The sequence below is a fragment of the Adiantum capillus-veneris genome, chromosome 18, assembly GCF_014529385.1.
Source record: "Adiantum capillus-veneris isolate H3 chromosome 18, ASM1452938v2, whole genome shotgun sequence".
Lineage (NCBI taxonomy): Eukaryota > Viridiplantae > Streptophyta > Polypodiopsida > Polypodiales > Pteridaceae > Adiantum > Adiantum capillus-veneris.
The window spans coordinates 59,852,102-59,863,669 of record NC_140948.1 but is presented as its reverse complement, the minus strand read 5'-3'; the positions used below and the strand labels follow the sequence as shown (position 1 = coordinate 59,863,669).

The following is an 11,568-nucleotide window of genomic DNA, read 5'->3' as shown; positions in this document are numbered from 1 at the left end:
TGGGCTGAGTTCCTTCTTCCTTCCTCTTATATCCCTCTGGCTCTCTTAACTTCAAGGAATGTATTCGAGAATACTGGGTAGCAGAACCGTGAAGCATAGAGGAATTCGATTACTTTGTCTCTTAAGAGTGATGAAGGCTACATGGTAAATTTTTACGAGGTGATTATGAGGGTTGTTTGGCAACCTTTTCTTGTACAAATTTTGATATATTTAATTAAAGCGGTGTGCAATTGAGCATTTGTTGCAATATTTTCTTGTGTTTGTGATCTCCTCTCCCTAGCACCTCACACAGCTAGTAAGTAGCCCAATGCTATCGTGACTCACCTCCCGAACACATAACCCTTGGCACTCTTGTGAAAAAAAGTGGGTAGAGGGATCTGGGAAGATTCTAGCTAATATAAAATATTGCAATCATAGCCATGAAAAATTGAAAGCAAATCCATTATGAGGATTCCTTGCAAGAAGTTAACTTCAAAAGCTTGTGTTGTGATTGTAAGCCAAAGACAGGGGAAACATGATACACAGAGACAAGGGTTGTTGTGAAGCGCCCTATAGATCAAGATGGTTTTTTTCTTGGTTTGCAACACCTCCCTTAGGGATTGCTTTGGTGAGATTTTACATTGCTTATACTAACAAATGTGTGACTTAGCATTTTAGTTGTAAATCTCGATACATGTATGCTAAATTTTGGCATAAATCCAAATTGTTTAAATGGTTTTTCAGTACTGGAAATGACAAGCCTATCTCCAAAACCCTCTTCTAGGGTTTGGGTTTTATGCAATGGTGCCCCACCAATATGCAAGCAAACCCACTTCCTATAAAAATATAAACTGACACGCCTTAAGAAACAACGAACCACTGACAAGCAAGTGGTTAAACGCTTTGTTCCTTTTGTGTGGGGTCTAGAGCTCGAGGTCCCCTCCGGTTTTGGCATTGAAAAGTGCACTAGTTGGGCGAGTGTCCGGGGCGAGAGGTCGCCCGTCACCTGATGGATCAGGATGCGAAATTTTATTCTTTTGAACGAGTGACACTCTGCCACCTTCAACACACGCCCCCGTGGACAATGCTTTTCCACACAGATTAAACGCCTAACTCCAATTGGTCTTTCAGTACCCCTTAGGTCATACCAGCTGCAATCCTTGCAGTTCATGCGAGATGTTGAGAAAAGGTAAGGGGGTCTTTTAAGCATCAACTACAACACATAAGAATGTTTTTTTTCTGTAGTACTTAGTTCGCATGTTCTACAAAAATTTAGTGGGGAGACAAAAGTGCTTACCTTCTATAGTTTGTCCGCCATCTTCCCAAGGGCAGATGCCATTCCTTGTACAGCATTTGCAAACAGTAGACTAATTTCCATTTTTTGTCGTTCTATTCCTATGAGCTCCTCATGCTGCGAATGTTGTGCATCCATCGTGACCTCATGTCTCTGTTTCTTCCCTTCCTCTGCTAGCTCCCACCCTCGCATGAGGTCCTTCGTCGCCTCTGCGAGGCCAACGTCAAAGGTGTGTGTCCTCTTCCTAGTCTTCTTCTCTACTCCACCATTCATCGACGTTTTGTCGAAGGATGTAGCGTCTGTAGTTGGATCAACCACATGAGGACTTCTATTAGAGCTACGACATGGAATTCTTGTTTCAGAAAGGGCAGCTGGTCATCATTTAGTGTAGGCTAACGTAGTGTTCAAAGTATTTTAATTGCACAACATAGTAAACATATCGTTGCTCGTATCCACAACAGTTGTTGCAGAAGGGTTCACCACTTTGTCCATACCAAAAAGTCGATCCATGAGTTCGTATAGCTTTACAAGGAAATTGCAATGGGAAAACTTCCCTTCCACGACTCGCTTAGTAGGTGTCATGGCCCAGTACGAATCTTTTCCAGATGGCGTGTTCCTCTCCCAGTCATTTATTTCTCGATACAAAGCATTTAGTCGCTTATGCTTTTCGTATGCTTGTTGCCAGTCAACCACCAGACCTCGTAATGCGCACAACGCGACAATATCAACCCATTGCTCCTCATTGGTTTTAATTTTTTGATACAAGTCAGAGGAGTAGCGTTTATCATCATAAGCTTTTTTACACTCCAGTAGGACTACTTGGGCACGCAGATCCCAATGAAATCTGCCAATGGGAGCTTTTTTAGTCTTGGGAGCTGCTTTTTCATTCCCATTATGACCACTTCTTCGACCTTTCTTAGATGGAGCATTGGGTGTAGAGTCCTCTGTCACAGTAGACACATGCGCTTGCGCAGGCATGTAAACTTCATTGGCCAATTGCGTCGATGGCACGAAGTCATCAACAAGGGATTCCTCGATCAATGCTCTGGGACTGACTGGTTGTGCCCTGCAAATGATGAACATCCACCAATGCATGTGATAGGGCAACTGGGTTGCGTGAAAGAGACTCGTCCTGGCTGATGTGGTGATGGGCTCAAATGACCAGCAGGAGAAAAGTCTCCCAACATATCTTCTTCTTGTGTTTGGGACATCAGATTTAGGTCTACAGGCAATGTATGATGCGAGACCGGGGTAGAGTATGTTGGCTGCAACGTAGGTGGTCTACGTGGTGGCGGTGTCCCAAAGCCAGCACTAAAAGAAAAAGGGTTTTGGAACGACATGTTGAACCTGTAGGATCAACAAACATGGAATCATGGTTTCATGCTACGGATTCACTGGGACTAGAGGACTTAAATTGGCGGTCATCTGAAACCCGAGAAACAATGAATCATGTATCTGAAGCTGACGTCAGTATATCTACTGTTTGGCAAAGTATAAAGTACAAAATAAACCTCACTAATGTGGCAACCAATCAATCATCGAAACCAGCACACATGCATACAACAAGCAATGAAGTAGTATATGTACTTTTTAGCAAGCAATGAAGGAGTAAATGTAGTTTTTCGAATGCTTAAACCCCTAAACCGCTTCCTTATTGTGCCAACCAAGCAATCATTTGAAACTTCTGAAAATATGCTTTTTGAAACAAGCACATACAAAGAACAGTCATTGAAATGGAGTGGCTTTTTGGTTTGGCAACGAAACTGTCAGCCGGAAATTTTAGTAATGCTCTTTTGATAACAACACGCATGCAAACCAGAAGCATTGAAGCATAACAAATGTAAAGTCCGTAGTTGCGGGAATCACAATTTTCAGCAGCATTTTACCTGAACGAGAAGAGCCCCGTTGGCGATGTAGCTTCCAACCCGACTCTGCTTTAAGATGGACACCCCATAACTGATATGTCGACTGCAAAACAAAAGACACGATCATCGTAATAGTTGGGTCTTTCTATGTCTCAATGCTGATTGGGGAGTGCTTGTGCTTTTCTAGAGCTTGCGGCGAAGACCTCATCTCTCTCTCTCTCTCTCTCTCTCTCTCTCTCTCTCTCTCTCTCTCTCTCTCTCTCTCTCTCTCTCTCTCACACACACACACACACACACACACACACACACACAAAGGCATCAGAAAAATGCATACAGAAAGACTGCTACGTTGCTATTTTTTAATTTTGTTATGGCAACCAACATATCACGCCCTACTCGTACAAGGCAGTCTCTCTCTCTCTCTCTCTCTCTCTCTCTCTCTCTCACACACACACACACACACACACACACACACACACACACACACACACACACACACACACACACACACACACACACACACACACACACATGAATCAGAGCAGAGTACGTACAGCTGAGTAGGGGAGTTTCTGGCGCGACTTCCTTGCATTGAGGATTGCACTGCATTTGCAGAAACGTACCTGGGTTTTTATTGCCATGGTGTTGGGCGTTGGGCGCTCATTCAACTGCAGAAGTCATCGCTAGTTTGGTGGCACGCAAGGCATGCCAGAGATGGCGCAGACAATGGTGGACCCGAAGAAGCCTATGAATACTGGCATCTGCCGGTGCATGGAGGACTTCCACTGGCTCCGCAGGTAAATTTCACGTAATTCTAGCTTACTCCCTTGCTTTTCACTCAGTTTTAGTGGGAATACGAAAATGCCGGCGAGCACTTTACCCCCAGAGTGCGACCATGGATTAGTAGGAGTCCAGTTACGCCACTCCTCCCACTCCCCTGGGCGGGACTCAGCTCTAAAGCAACCAATTGAGACGCTCTTGAGCTCGAAAATTGCCTTTTTTTTTTGGTCAAATAGTTGCACGCCAGCTCACATGGCCGCTTCATGCCTTCCCCGATGCGACAGGGGCCTTAAGTGATCCCATCAAGTGATCGGAATTTAGAAAGGTGAAGTGAGGGACTGACGAGCCACGACACTAAGTGACACATAACATTAAAGAGGGGGGGGGGGGGGGGGGGGGGGGGGGGGGGGGGGTGGGGGGGGGGGGGGGGGGGGGGGTTAAGGGGATCGACGGCGCGGAAGTGGATGCGGGGAGCCCGAGGCAGATTAAACCCGGACGCGCGGCAAGTCAACGCGAAAAGAAACCCGGGCGGCGACTCGATTTGAACCCAGGGCCTCGTCACCCAGATTGTGACACATGGGGTAACCATCCCACCCGCGCGCACATGTTGTACCCATGTTGTACACATGGGGTTTTATTATTAAAACATAGATACTGCCCGGGTTTAATCTGAGGCCGGATTTAGTCTGTGGCCGGGTTTAGTTTTTAAGTGCCCATCTACGGCTGCAACCTCTCCGATTTTCGTGCGTGCACTTCTCTGCCCTCCATCCCCTTAACAACCCCCCCCCCCCCCCCCCCCCCCCCCCCCCCCCTTTAATAACAACCCCCCTTCTCTGCCCTCCATCCCCTTAACAACCCCCCCCCCCCCCCCCCCCCCCCCCCCCTCCCTTTTAATACTATGTGTATTTAGTCCTGAGGACTAACGAGGAGAAAAAACTATAATTCAGCCACCGTTAGAGAACCAAATCAACACAGAAACCCCCAAAGCAAGGTGCACAGCAGCGGAGATCTTGAAGCACCGTTTTGTATGCGCCCGGTATTGTCGAGACTATATGCCAACCTTGTCCAAGGAGCACCCTTGATTTTTCCTACAGCGTCGACTGTGAAAGTGATTGGGTATAGGAGTCCAAGATGGGCTCTCATATTGACATGTGCCCATGCTCTGCTCCCCTGCAACACCCATGGTGCATGATGTCTCGAAAGGCAGCGATTGGATCGTCCTCAATAGCGGAGAGGAGGGGTGTGAAGGGAGGTAAGTGCCTTTCATGCAAGCAGGAGTTGGCCACAAGTAATTATAAGGGGTTGTAAGGTGAGCTTTGCTGCAGCAGAGTTTTCTAAGGAACAGAGTGAAGTAAGGTGAGCTAGCTTAGATATATGATGAAATTGAGAGCAGGAGAGAGCGAGTCCCAGATGCTTGCGCTGTTGAGGAGGTTGCTTGGAAATGGTGTTGTGGTGGTGTGAGTACTTCATGATGAGGAGCAAGCCGTTCCTACTATATTGAGCACATGACATAGGCGCCACAGCAAAGGACAATATGGACCTCACAGTCTTTATCTATAAGAGGCCTTGGTCTTGAGAGCCCACCCTATGCTGTACTGTTGTTTTCCTCCATTTTGGGATGTTCTTTGTACCATATATTGACCAACAGACTTCTCTTTCTATTGCCTTAATGGGGCCTGATCAGGTGAGGGTTGAACTCGACTTGTTGTGGCTCTCTAGCTACCCTTTGAGGTGTTTGGTTCAACCCTCACCCATTACCAAAAGAAAGAGACCTGCACAATATGGACCTAAAATGGAAAATAGATAACAAGACTTGGTGCTTATTTAGCTTTCACTTTGCATGTAATTAGAAGTGTATAGGTTGTCTATATATTTTATTTCTTTGTTGTTGTTTTTTTTAAAAGAGAGTGCAAGAACTTTGAAACACACGCACACACATTACTGCTTTCGACTTTATCTATTCTTTATATGAACCTAGAAAATGTACCAACATAAGAGTTTCAAGAAAGAGGATGGAGCTTCCCCTTTTCTTCAAATCAACCATGAAGAGTTTATATCTTCATCCCACGATTTAGCAATTGTGCAACCTTAGATCAAACTAGGTATGAAGAATTGATTTCTTCTCATCAACCTGAACGAATCTAGAAATCACTGACAAATCCATAAATCTAATTTGGAGGTCAAGATCATGAAGTCCTAATATTTAGAAAGAAAACTTGCTAGCACATTATCCCAACATCCTTAGATTTCACATTTAAGATAATAAGCATGCCTACTTATTGGCAAAGATATATATATATATATATACATATACATACATACATATATATATATATAGTGTGTGTGTGTGTGTGTGCGTGAATACGCAGTCATAGGCAATACTTGTCTGGCTAGTGTCCTCCCGTTCTAGCATACTTTGGTTACATCTCGTCTTGGCATGTGGTCCACATTGGCCGGTCAAACTTTGTTTAGTGCCCACACTCTAGGCCCTTTTGGTAGGCACCCTAACTTATCCTTTTTATGGATGTCATGGGGTTACCTTTATAGGCACCCCCCCCCCCCCCCGTTCACTTGCATCATGTTGTATCCACAAGAGGTGCCCCAAAGAGGGTACGACTTGTGATTTGATCGACACATACCATCTTGAGTGGATTTTACAAGGAATATGACCGTGATCACAACATATAGAGACATCAACTTCTTGGAGAAGAGACCACCTTCCACCGGTGGATAGAGGCTTACCCTTGGAGGTTGGTACGATATGTACATCACCTTGTTGACCTTGATCCATAGATGGGAGTGGAGATTTATGTGCAAGATCCTCATTTGTGAGCTTACATTGATGAATAAACATATTATAGTTAGCATCCAATCCAAAGACACGCAAAAAGATGTAGTAAGCATGCAAGGTATGACCATCCTTGTGTTGCTCAATCTACAAGTCTTTGCATGTACAAATTAGATTTGTTGCAATGTATACTTTATATTGTTACCATATTTGGTATTGATGTGTATGAACACACTTAGGACCGTCCGGGGCACCTTTTCTCTTCTTTAGAAGGTTTTTTTCTCCCATCTTGTATATATGCTTATCAATGTAGGGCAAGAATTATCTTTATATTGGCACACTCAATACTGCTACTTCTTATGTTATGTGCTCTTGAACTTCTCCTTCATCTTCTCCATCTTTGCATGCATTTCTACAGCTGTATGTCCAATAACTGGTATCATGACGGGCTTTGACATCTCTACTTGTGTACGGTCATTGCACAATCTTCCACATTAGAGAATTTGGGAGGTCATTTGGAGGGCCTTATTGAGGAGAGAGAAAAGGAGGCGCATTCAATGAACAACAAGCCAACGTAGCATAGAAATAGGAAAAAATAAATCAAAAAATGCAAAAGAAAGAGAAGAAACATGAGGTAAAACCTCGTTGCTACAGCGTTTAAGTAATCTATATGTGAGCCCAGGGTCTGAATGTAGTTATGGTACTGAAAGACAGCTACGATAATGTATCATACTCCCGCCACCAAAAGCTCTTGCTCCATTAACCAAGCATTCAAAACTGAATTTCCCTCCATTGGAAGCAAGTTCATGCTTTCTTCTACCACTCAGAAAGAGCCATGGTTCCTTCTTCTTCTTCTTCCCGCCCCAATAGCTCTAGGGGTTGTTGTGCTCTCTCCCAAGCCCCATCCTCGCCATTAGTCTTCCAAGGAGGCCAAGTAGCACCATAAGATCTATCACTATCTCAAACTCTATCAATATAGATAGTCAATGGCAACAACATACAAGATACAAAGGTTCTTGTGTTCTTATGCAACCAAGAAGGAGGAAAAGATCCTCAACAACAAATCTATTTCGTTCAGCATGGAAAGCACGAGTGCTAAATTTCAAACTGGAGGTGGTCAAGAAAACTGCTAAGGAGGTTTTGGTACAGCATGTCTATAGTCACTCCGATGTGATTGCTAATGGCAGAGATGTCTCATGGGTTTATCATCCTTGATGCAACTGTAAGTGTGTTCATAGCCTTCCATCTCTATTCTTTCTTTTAGACCTTGTTGTTCTCTTAATTTCATTTTTTCTTTTTGAAGAGGTAGAACAATATTAACAGAGGTAGATCAAGTTCTCATAAGTTCTACATTCGTTTCAGTAGCTAAACTAGGTGGTCTATTACATTTTGTTGTCTATCCTTCATCATACGAGGAATGGGAGCCAGTGGAGTGTATTATAGGTCTCATCTCTGTAATCCACGCTGACATTGGTCTTTTACAGTATGGAATTGGAGCTGATCTCTTGAGACAGCTAATTCCAGTGTTGAAAGATTTCAGCTACTAATATGGGGAGATTTCAGACAGCAGACTGAACAGGAATCAGAGACTAAACTGGAATGTGGATATTGAAATAAGAATCAGACTTAGGTACTGGGAATAAGGTTCAGATTCAGATTCAGATTTAGAAGACTGGACGAGAAGTAAGTATAATTGAAATATATGCCATGATTGGGGTTATAGATCAAGATTACAGCGAATATGATTACAGAGAGAAAGTACAACCGACAATACTGCCAATGATTCTCAAGTACAATTGTAGCCAAAGCGCTAACCCAAGTGATAACAATTGCCAACCCGATTACAATGTAATGGGCCCTATTTATACACTTCGGGTAGTTCGTTGCCCATCTTCTAAGAAGACATTCCCACATAGTGACTTTCCAACCGTCTACATCCTTCCCTTCTTTCTTGAATTTTGGTAAGATTCCAAAATTTCTAGAAAAAAATTACCTTGTCTGAATCTGATGTGAGACTGAAAAATCCATCGTCTGGTTCTGATGTTGGGATGCCGGCTTGACCACTGATAGAATGGCCATTCAAAGATTACGAGTAGGAGTTCAAGAAGGACCAGGGATTGCGAGAGGCAGCGGAAAAGGCCAAGGTGGAGCTGTCATCTCTCCCTGCCTGCTGAGAAGAAAGGTTGCCACTGAATTATGAGATGGAACTACCCAGTATCCTTCCATTGGACTGTCTTCCGTTTGCCTTTACCTTTGGACCAGGACGGTGCTTGAGAAGTTTCAGTACCAGCATTCTCCTTCTGAATCAGTCGGTAAATGGCCTCCTGCTCAAGCTGATCTCGACGTGAGAGAATGATAGGTTTTGGTGTCAGGATCATAGAGTGTACGCCTGCCCTTACTCAGTCTGGTTCTGGCCAGCTTATGACAATGCGAAGCAGTATGGATCCATCCTTCTGAAAGAGGCTGATTAGTTTTGACTCGAGCTTCGAAAAGAATCTCATCCATCTCCCTGTACTGTGGTGCCAGACCCGGCTTTGCTGCAATGTCTTTTTCAGGCAATTTGAAAGATTCAACCATAAGTTGTAGCAACTGATTAGTAATCCTGGTCAGTCCTCTGACTTGAATCTTCCACTGGCCCATACATAGCTGGATCCTTTGCATCTCCTCTTTTAGTGCCTGAATGTCATTGATTTGGAGAGCATCATTGAACAACATCTGTCAAGTCTTCCATTCCACAGTTGACAGCTCATACCAATCCTGAAGCTCATCAATAATTTTGAAGTATGTGAGACGATCAACTGGTTCTTGATGTTGAGGATACAGCGCTGGAAAGAATCTTGGCAACTCGGTTTCTCTTGTTGGAACAGCATACAAGAGAACTGGAGAATCAGGCACAAATTCTAAGAAATTGAGAACATCTTGGTTCTCTTACTGCATCATCTTTCTGGTGATTCTCACTAGCTGGAACAGTGTTCGGAGAGCAGTTGCCTGTGCTCCAACTAACATTCTTGTCTGAGGTCCTCTACTAGTAGCTGTCTGGTCCTCAAGAATGGCTTTGACTCTCTGATCCAAAACACCTCTGGCAGTTTGCATTTGCACCAAAACTTTCTTGAGTTGTACCCTAACATCCTTCATACAACGGTAAGTTGGTTTGTTACCCAACAGAAGTTCCAGTTCCAGGGCTAGGGAGCGACAATCTGCAGTAGACTACCTTTGCCAATATGGGTGTACCACTCTCTCATCATCATTGAGTATCCATTCAGGAACTCGTTCCAGCAGCTGGACTGTACTTGGATGCGCAGGTAGTCAGCAAGCTTCTTTATCATGGAAAGCTGATGATTTCCAATGTTCTACCATTTCCCTGGCTCCCACATATAGCCTTTGAAATCTTTCCAAGTCAGTCAAGAGATCCTCATCCTCCAAATACTTTTTGTTGATGGTGGACGCCTGTTGATATCTCAATTGCCTATTCAGAGTAATGAGCTGCAGTGAATGCTGATGATCAGCAACTGGTCCCTCATCCTGTACTTTCATTTTCCCTTTAGCATCTCTGTTGAGATGGGACTGATCAGTTGGCTGATTCCCAGTGTGACTGGGCTGCTGCTCTTTAGTGTGCTGGTTACCCGACTGGTGCTCTTTGTCCTGTCCTTCTTGCTGGCCCTCATTCTGATCTGGATGGTCTGGCTGTGTGACTAGCCTCCTTCATTTGGCCCTGTCCCACCGTGATCGCCAAAATGGAATTGGAGCTGATCTCTTGAGACAGCTAATTCTAGTGTTGAAAGATTTCAGCTACTAGTATGGGAAGATTTCAGACAGCAGACTGAACAGGAATCAGAGACTAAACTGGAATGTGGATACTGAAATAAGAATCAAAATTAGGTACTGGAAATAAGGTTCAGATTCAGATTCAGATTTAGAAGACTGGACGAGAAGTAAGTATAACTGAAATATATGCCATGATTGGGGTTACAGATCAAGATTACAGCGAATATGATTACAGAGAGAAAGTACAGCCAACAATACTGCCAATGATTCTCAAGTACAATTATAGCCAAAGCGCTAACCCAAGTGATAACAATTGCCAACCTGATTACAATGTAATGGGCCCTATCTATACACTTCGGGTTTACTGTAGTAATAACAATGGTAATTACTAAGTAGTTCGCTGCCCATCTTCTAAGAAGATGTTCCCACATAGTGACTTTCCAACCGTCTACACAGTATGATGGAAGAACTAGCAAGAGTCTTGCAGATGAGGTAATTTTCTTCTACGAGCATTTCTACCAGCTCAACCAAAAAAATCAAAAAGGTGAGTACTCTGGTTAAACTCCCTCTCCCTACGAATTGGAGTTATATTGATTGGCCAGTCCCGGACACCACAATGTGTGAAGCTCTAAGAAGCAAGATGTTTAGGATGTGCAGAGGTCCCTATGAAATTTAGTGCCCACTAAAGACTTGCTAATTTTTGTCCTATAAGTTTATTTGTGGAACTATTTCACACCTACCACATACATGTTGCAAAGACAATGCTGGTATGTAAATCTCTAGATGCTTGCTTCTGTGACAAGCTTCTTGATAGAGGGTGGTATATTAAAGAGGTGGACGGCATACATTGCGAGGTTGCACTGGACACTTTGGTGGCCAAGTACATGATCGGTACACAGTCTCTTCTCATCTCCTTCTTGTACCAGTGCTTGCTATGTCGGCACGGCAAGAGAGAGGAGAGGAGAAGAGAGAAGAACAACACGGACATTGGGTGCAATCTCCCCCTGTGAAGAGTCACCATTTCCCTCTTGCACGTATTTCATTTACAGATTTCTTGAATGGTTATTTTGAGTACAAACTGACCAACTGGTCATAAA

General features: G+C 43.8%; 1 pseudogene; it reads right to left on the bottom strand.

The window, feature by feature from the left end:
* Positions 1-1,279: 1,279 nt before the first annotated feature.
* On the bottom strand, positions 1,280-2,613 carry LOC147435737 (uncharacterized; annotated as a pseudogene).
* Positions 2,614-11,568: the final 8,955 nt, after the last annotated feature.